Below are 9,357 nucleotides of genomic sequence, written 5' to 3' on the forward strand. Positions count from 1 at the left end.
CCCTCACTACAGTATGACAGTAGTTCAAGAGAGATCACTGAGGCCCACCCCAAATACTCATCCTGATAATGTCATTTATGTTTGCAAACAGAAAGTTTTAATAAATGTGGCTGCAAGCTGGAATTTTTGAGGCCGAGCAAGTTGGAAACGAAGTGACAAGCTAAGCAAGCATGGCAGGGGAGCATCAGGAAAATGCTTATTATATTTCAACATCTGTTTCTGCAGTCATTTACTCAGGAATATTATTAAAACTAATTTAATGACACAGATTAATACTAAAAATATTTCAGTTAAGGGAACAATGACAATGTTATCTCTCTTTTTGGAACAAACCATGGTCATTCAGTGTAACACATATATTTATGTAAAAATGAAACAATATACGTATTCTGACCTGTACTTATTAAAATACAAATAAGAATATATGATCATACTAAGTTTTAACATATTTTAAATGATTTTCACTTCCTTACAAACAGTTCTTGCTGGCAAATTGGAAAACATAGTGGTTTGAAGGACATTATCAAAGTATAAGATTTAAAAATTAAAGTTAATTCATATTTGAGGGCTGCACTTGTGATGCTTACATATAGTCTTTTAATATGTCATCAAATTATTCATGTTTTAAATATGCCTAACAAGATTTTTTGGAATATAAATATTGTTACACTGAATGACATTTTAGTGTGTGTCTTCTGTATCCCTCGTTCTCCTGCTTCACTGTCACAAGGTCAGCAGTCAATCTATCAGCCAATTCACCAACATCTGTCCATGTACAGCACAGCATGTCCCTCCAAAGCCTACAAGATCACTCAAATACACACCATCTGTACAGTAAGCCACAGAGCACTCAAAACCGTGCTGTTCAGCAGTTTTCTACAACATCAGTATGTGGCTTCACACTGCCTAAATGGCAGTACTTTTCAAACACATCTACAAAAGGCAGACTGTGTCACAGAGGACGCTGTGAATGGCCATTCTGGAAAGAACTAAACACAAAAGTTTTAAAACAACAAAACCACCTTAAAAACAATTGTCAGTAAGAAATTGGCATAGCCTAGGCCTACATGAATAATTATCCAATGCTCAACTTTTTTTTTTTCAGACAAGTAAAACTGAATTTCCAAATACCTCCTGTCCAAAAAAATAAATAAATAAAATAAAAAATATAATAAGTTAAATAAGTTAAAATAAGTAAAATGGTATGAGGCATCAAACATTTTAGCATTTTAGCAAACATTCACACACTGTCTCTTTCCACCTGAATCAATCTCAAAACACTACCCATTCAAAAGTCTGAAATTATAGGCCCTATATTAAATTGATCAAGTGACAGCAAAGACAATTACAATTTTACAAAAGATTTCTTTTTTTTTTTTTTTAATACGGTTCTTTTGAACTTTCTATTCATCATTCATCCTGAAAAAAAAATTGCATCACGGTTTCCACAAAAACATTAAGCAGCACAACTGTTTTCAAGTTTATTAAGAAGAAGAAATGTTTATTGAGCACCAAATAAACTGATTTCTGAAGAATTATGTGACAATGAAGACAGGAGTAATGGTTGCTGAAAATTCAGCTTTGCCATCACAGGAATAATATATACATATTAAAATATATTAAAATAGAAAACAGTTATTTTAAATTGTAATAACTTTTCACAATATTACTGTTTTTACTGTATTTTTTTATCAAATAAATGCAGGCTTGATGCATAAGAGACTTTTTTCAAAAATATAAAAATTCTTACCTACCACAGACTTTTGAATGGTAGTGTATTTGTCTATTCATCTTTACTGTATCTCCAATAGGGTTGTGACGGTGAGGAAATTTTCCCACAGGTTAATCGACGTGCGACAACACTGATAATACCGGTATCACCATGGGGGCAGGGGCGTTTCCTCTTTTCCTCAGCTTTTAAATAGCTTGCAAAAGCGACGTGCACATTTTACTTTCACTTTCAAATAGCGGCAATTCGGCGTAAAGCAATTGTTCGTTTTTAGTTCGTTTGAATTTTCCGTCTTTTCCTCGCTTTCCTTCGCTTCGAATTAGCAGCAATTCGGCGTCAATTGCTTGAATGCAACAACAAAATACAACGTCAAACTCACTTTAGCCTATATATAAAAAATATAACTTTTATTGACTAAACGAATAAAAATACACCATGCTATAGGGCAGGGTATGCCTAATATAAAATAACAAATAACTTAAAGTTTAAATAGGTAGCCTATATAAAACTGGAAATAAGTAAAAATGTATAATATATAACCAAATAAATAAGAAACATAGAAAGTTTATTAGCAAAACGAATAAGAAAGCTTGGAGGCATGGCATACACCTTGATGTCAAATAAAATGAACAAATTACACAACGTTTAAATAAAGTAAAAATCAGTAAACACTGTGGAACCAATTAAATAAGAAATAAATGTTTTAAAAAAACTTCCAAAATCACCTTAGATAAACGGCAAAAGTCAACAGGCTTTTCAAAATCCAAAATACTGCCAAACAGGCGCTTTTGCATTTCATTTCGAAACTAAATAATATGCCATCATCTTGTCTGTCCCACCTCACCTCACTCTTGTCAGTCAGCTCGACTCACTCTCCTCACTGGATAAATTAAATCTGATCTGTGATGCGACTGTCATTCGGCACGATGCATTGAGCAGCCGCGTAAAAAAATTTTAATTGTAGTGTCTGTTCTTTTACTGAACTAAATGCTTTTTATTACTATCAAAAAATCTAAACAACGGTGGGGGTCGGTGCCGCAGTGGGCAAGTGACGTAAGACGTGTTGCGACTTAACAACGTTATCACCATCAGCACCGTCTATCACGGCAAGCCTAATCTCTAACCATTCTTTTTGGATTTGTGCAGATTTCAAATAATGTTACGTTGGACAAATATTCATCTACATCCGCAAATTTTGGAAATTTGCATCTTGGTGCTTTCATCAGAATGTCTAATGCAATGTCCCATAATATTTTCATAAATAAACACAGATGGAAATCCCAGAAAAAAAGTATGAGGAATCAGGAAGACTTCCTGATCAAATTTTAGATCAAAATGTAGAAAATTATTAGGGCTGCACGATTATGACAAAAATCATAATTGTCGATTATTCCCTTGAAATTGTAATTGTGATTATTAATTACGATTATCACAATTTACATTGAATGATGTTTATACCATTGTTTGATGCAACTGCATACCGAATTTTTATATGAAAATAAACAAGCTGAAAACACTCTAACTGAAAAACCTTTAGTGCTTTTCTATAGTATTATGCCTCAAATGTCAAATATACATCAGATTGGTTTCTTCTTCAAATTATAAAAAAAAAGTACAAATATGAATGGTATTATAATGTTATACTAAAACTAAAACAATGGAAAAACCCTTAAGATAACATGTAGAAAGAAAAAAACATATCTTAAGCATGCAGAATAACATAAGTGGACTTTGAACTATTAATTGCCGCTTTGAACGATTACGTAATTGTGGCATCCATAATTGTAATTGCGATTAGAAATTCGATTAATTGTGCAGCCCTAGAAATTATAAACATGAAGATAGTTTGCAATGGCACAGCTGGGCACAAATGGTTTTGCAATTTCATGTGTAAAAACAGGCCTGAGCTCAAAGTGCGTCAGAGTAACTACAGGGAAAGAGGTCAGACTTTAGGGACTATGGCATTTGGTTGTCAGAACTTTCACTCAGTCAAATCCAGAGCATTTATATAACATCTCTGCACATAACCTGAAGGGACAGTAAATGCTAAGCGTGCTGAACCCAGACAAACTTGATGCAACAGAAAATGGAATCTTCACTAATAATACACAAACAACACCAGAGCTGTTTGCGTAAGCTATGGGTTCAAACGCATCCAAGAAAACAATATCAATATCCTGATCCGGGAGGGCAGGGGTATAATAGTCAATGGCGACTCAGACAATCCTTTGTGACGCTAGAGGATTTAGTTTATGCCTGCAACAACAGTACCAGGAAATGTTTTCCCTCAGCTATATTACTCAGCCTACTAAAGCTGCTTCTAAAGTCTCACATGGAAACAATGAGGGGAATCAACCAAAATTCATCATAATGCATTAAAGTAAAAATAAAAAAGTCCCTTCACCACAAACTACTATGATCACCATTTGCTTCCAAATCATCCAAAAAGGCTTCATCTTCATAGACAGCAAGCACTGAATGTCGACATGGCTTGATGACTTCCTATAATGCCTCAGGGCTCATGTGCTCTTAAGTTAAACAATTTAGGAGCAGACTAATAAAACTGGGGACACAATGAAAATGTATGTAATAATGTGTCTCTTTAATGAGGGGAAACATTTACAAACAAAATTATATCATTTATTAGAATACAAAAAGTACACTAGGTTTTTTAATATTTCTGCTTCAAACTTTTTATATAACTGTAAACCTAAATGTTGTCTTTACTTAAATAATTAATCTTGACTAAACATTGCTTAAAGCATTACGTTTTGGGCCCATAAATCAAAAACCTAAGTTTGTGTAACATGTTTACCTACAAAATGTTAACTTAAGATTTCAGGTGTTGTCAACTCAAAATCCTAATTTATTAAAACAGCTCACTCTGGTCTTTGTTTAATGTAATTGGTGGTGCAAGCAGTTCTGCCTGGCAACAAGAGAACTAATGCACCGATTGGTAGATAATAACAAAAGGCGGGTCAGGCTAGTTTGTTTGGTGTGTTCCACTCGTCGGCTCTCATCAAGCTCACGTCGGCGGCAGTTTACCCGATTCAACATGGCGTCGGGCCCGTCGGCGCAAGTGAGAGCTCTGATTGGATGTTCAGTTTAGCGAATGAGTCAGTGCCCGAGAATTAAAGCGAAAGTGATGAAAACAAGCGGTACAACAAATTTAGCTATTTTTACATTTTATTTGGCTACTTTTAGCAACTTTTGATAAGTGACTCGAACAATAAAAGGCACACATTTTCCATCTAAATTTCACAAAAAGAGGAAACCAAAGATGCCTAGCAGTACACACATCACGTGAATTAAATTATTGCTATTTGCAATTGTTCAATTTGATAATAATAATTTAATAATTGTTCATTTATGATACACCTTGTTGTACCGGTGATTGTTGATCAGTTAGTACACTGTAAGAAAAATTATCTAGAAAAATGGAAAAGGTAGGCTTCTAGTCTTATTTTATGAACAAATCTAAATTAACATAAAAATTAATTTTTTATTGAGATTTGATGTAGTGACAATTTTTGCATCGTGATTACGTAATGACGTCATCACGCAATGACATCACAACATCATTTAGCAACAAATCGACCTTCCTTTAGCAACTTCCCCTGAAAATTAGTTGGCAACAGTGGTTCGAGCACAGCATTTTGGTCCGACGCGAGGCGACAACACCGTCGGCTTTCGTCGCCGCTAGTTCTTTGAAGTCGGGTTGGTGTGTCCCGGCCTTTACAGTGCTTTGTGTTTTCTGTTCTCAAACCTCTCTCCCTCAAGGAAACTTAAAAGAAGCATGTTTCAAGATCATTTCGAAATCAGATGCTCTCTTATCGGTACAGCTGCGCTTCCCTGCAGTCATGAATGCAGTGATGGACAGCTGCCTTTCCTCAGTCCACTGTTGTTTGGATTTCATGTGATTTTCTCATTGTGGTGGTGACATTATGATAACATTATGTTTCACTGATTTATTTGATCAAAAGTAATTCCATTTTGTAAGATCATTTAGTAAGATCATTTTGATCAAAGTAATTCCAAACTTTGCGAGGCAGACAACGAAATTCTGTGATCAAATACAACTTGTTAACATGCTTCACAGCACCACCCAGAAGGGCTGTCAAAAATTTTGAATTTCGAATATTCGTCGAATTAAAAAAAAAGTCCACATTCGAATGCAAAAACGTTGCATTCGAATTTAAGGTCTGCATCAGCCAGCCTTATCAGTGGCGCACGAGATGCGATGACGATGTATGTCATTGATTGCATTTGAATGCTTTTGTATTTTGAAAGCAACTTTATTAATTATATATGGTTTATAAACATTATTTTAAACATTATGCACTTTTTTTTCAAAGATAGTTGTGTTATTTTATTACGCTTTGAAGAAACTTGCATAATATTTTGCTCGATGCGCCCTCAGGAGAGAAGCCAAAAGTTTTTTTTCCCCCTAACTGAAATTATGCCTTTTAAATTCGAATATAATTCGAATTTTGATCATATTTAAGTAGAAAATTCAAATTGAGTTTTTCAGTCATTTTGACAGCCCTACCACCCAGTGCATTTAGTTATAACTGACTTTTAGTTTGCGTGCTTAGGATTTATCATGGATTCTCTACGTTTGCGGCCAGCAATGTAAAATTCAAATAGTGTTTTTATTTTCAAATAATAATTACAGAGCGAATATTCGACTATTTGTGCCCACCCCTCATTATGCACTTTTTTTTCAAAGATAGTTGTGTTATTTTATTACGCTTTGAAGAAACTTGCATAATATTTTGCTCGATGCGCCCTCAGGAGAGAAGCCAAAAGTTTTTTTTCCCCCTAACTGAAATTATGCCTTTTAAATTCGAATATAATTCGAATTTTGATCATATTTAAGTAGAAAATTCAAATTGAGTTTTTCAGTCATTTTGACAGCCCTACCACCCAGTGCATTTAGTTATAACTGACTTTTAGTTTGCGTGCTTAGGATTTATCATGGATTCTCTACGTTTGCGGCCAGCAATGTAAAATGTAAAATTCAAATAGTGTTTTTATTTTCAAATAATAATTACAGAGCGAATATTCGACTATTTGTGCCCACCCCATCACACACACGCACATTTATTTTTTCAGACAAATGCGAGCGAAACGCTCACACTCAAGCCCTGTGCCTGTGAAGGCTAAATGTTGGACAGAGCCTTGGTACAAAATATTCCGATGAGTCAGTAAACCTGGATCTCATAATCCAGTGACTGAACGAGCATCAGAGCACAGCTTCCATACTATGACAGCAAGCACACAAAGCCAAATTCTTCTGGGACTAACTAGTCCTTGAATGGATCTAGTTGGTTAATTCCCTTGATTCATAAGAACTGCAACTGACAGATGCAAAATATTACGAAGCGAGGTCAGGAACATATTAAGTTCCTCAGGAAGAACCTCAGAAATGGTTTTCCAACCCTAAATCCTTGCACTATTTCTCAAAGTTAGAATGTTATAATAAAGCTAGCAAACGTTTTGCCTTTGACTGCTGCAGTGGCACTGTAGAGCAAAAATTAACTATTAACTCTCAACAGATATAATTTCTTTCATTCATGGTTTAAAATGAGACTGCTGACGTAAAACCACACATTTTTCACTGACCCATTTTGCATTTCGCTGTTCCTACTTTGTGCCCTATATGCCACAAAGCTACAAGGAGAGCAAAGCCCCAAGAGCAAGCAGGACAAACTGCTGCTAGGATATGTAACCAAGTGATAAGATCCTGAGGGGACAAAAACCATCAACCCATTACAAAAAAAAAAAAAAGTCAGTCTCTCACAGGAAAACAAAGCGCAGCAATTTATTATAAAGAATAGCTGTGCAGTAAGTAAAACAGGACTATTTGGAAGTGCTTTCCTAAATGCATTTAAGAACCTGAATAATGACTATAAAAGGCTAATACAAAGAATTTTATTTTCCAAAAAATATTTCTGGTTCATAAGCAGTTTATAAATCACCTTCAAAGGAGCACAAAAGTAATAGATTCTGAAGTCTCCTTATTGCAGTATACAGTTGGTATAGAAAAGAATCACCCCCTTGTAAAATAATCACATTTTGTTGCTTTGCAGCCTGAAATGAAGACGGACACAGTTTTTGTTTTATCCAGCTGTATTTACTCAGAGCAACTCAGAACATCCAAGTGAAAGATAACACCAACATGTCAGAAAAAACCCAAAAACAATCACCGAGTTGGAAAAAGGATCACCACCTTGTGTTATTATTTTGCTGAAGCACCTTTTGCTTTAATTACAGCCATAGGCAACGTCGGTCCTGGAGTGCCGATGTCCTGCAGAGTTTAGCTCCAACCCTGAAAAAAAACTCACCTGCCTGTAGCCTTAGGCCCTGTCCACACGAACGCGGTCATTTTTAAAACCGCAGCTTTTTCTACGCAGTTTGGCGGTTCGTCCACACGCAAACACAGCACCAGTTCACTGAAACTGAACATTTTTGAAAACGCCTGTCAGGGTGAAGATTTTCAAAAACTCCGGTTGCAGTGTTATCGTGTAGACAGCGAAACCGGAGTTTTTGGCTTGTGACGTCGGAGCCTGCGCCGTTATCTCCACCATACTAGAAACTTTTTTAGGCATCTGATTGGCCAACATGGCGTTACGGTTGAGATTAAATCGCCACCTGTTGGTTAGGCATGCTCTTGACAGTGCTTCATAGCATGCATTTGCGTTTTCATGTGGACGAAGATTTTTTTTTTTTTTTAATGGAAGAAGGAAAAACTCCTTTTATAAAAATACCCGTGTACCCGTGGACATGGCCTTAGTAATCCTGAAGACCTTAATTAGCTTGTTCAGGTGTGTTTGATTAGGGTTAGAGCTAAACTCTGCAGGACATCGGCACTCCAGGAACGACGTTGCCTACCCAAGTCTGTTGGGATTTCTCTCTACTAACTTTGCACATCTAGACATTGCAATATTTGCCCACTCTTCTCTCCAGAACTGCTTAAGTTCAGTTAAATTTGATGGTGACGGTTGGTGGACTGCAGTCTTCAAGTCATTCCACAGATTTTCAGTGGGGTTTTAGTCTGGGCTCTGACTAGGCCATGCAAAGACATTTACCTTTTTCTCTTTCAACCACTGTGTGCTCAGTTCTGCTATGTGCTTTGGGTCATTGTCATGTTGGAAGGTAAACCTTTTTCCCATTGACAAATTTCTGGCAGAGGGCAGCAGATTTTCCTCAAGAATTTGACAGTATTTTGCCCCATCCATTTTTCCTTCTATCCTGACACGTGCTCCAGTCCCTCATGCAATGACTACTCTTTGTCAAATTCCTGCAACTGCTTCAGAGTTGCTGTAGGCCTCTTGGTCGCCTCTCTGACCAGTTTCCTTCTGGCTCTTTCATCCAGTTTGGAGCAACATCCTGATCCAGGGAGGGTCTGTGTTGTACCAAATACCTTTTTTGTAGGGGTGTTCCGATCAGGATTTTTGAGGCCGATCACAGAAAACAGTATCTGCCGATACTAATCACTGATACCAATCATTTTAAAGACTTTTTATTTATAACTATTTATAGTGATACTCCAATCAGGATTTTCAGACATTTATTCAGGGCCTGAATTTCATTTTTGAAAATGGGGGGAATTCCCCTCTTAGGTG

Source organism: Sinocyclocheilus grahami, unplaced genomic scaffold, assembly GCF_001515645.1.
Source record: "Sinocyclocheilus grahami isolate Dianchi unplaced genomic scaffold, SAMN03320097.WGS_v1.1 scaffold9.1, whole genome shotgun sequence".
Classification (NCBI taxonomy): domain Eukaryota; kingdom Metazoa; phylum Chordata; class Actinopteri; order Cypriniformes; family Cyprinidae; genus Sinocyclocheilus; species Sinocyclocheilus grahami.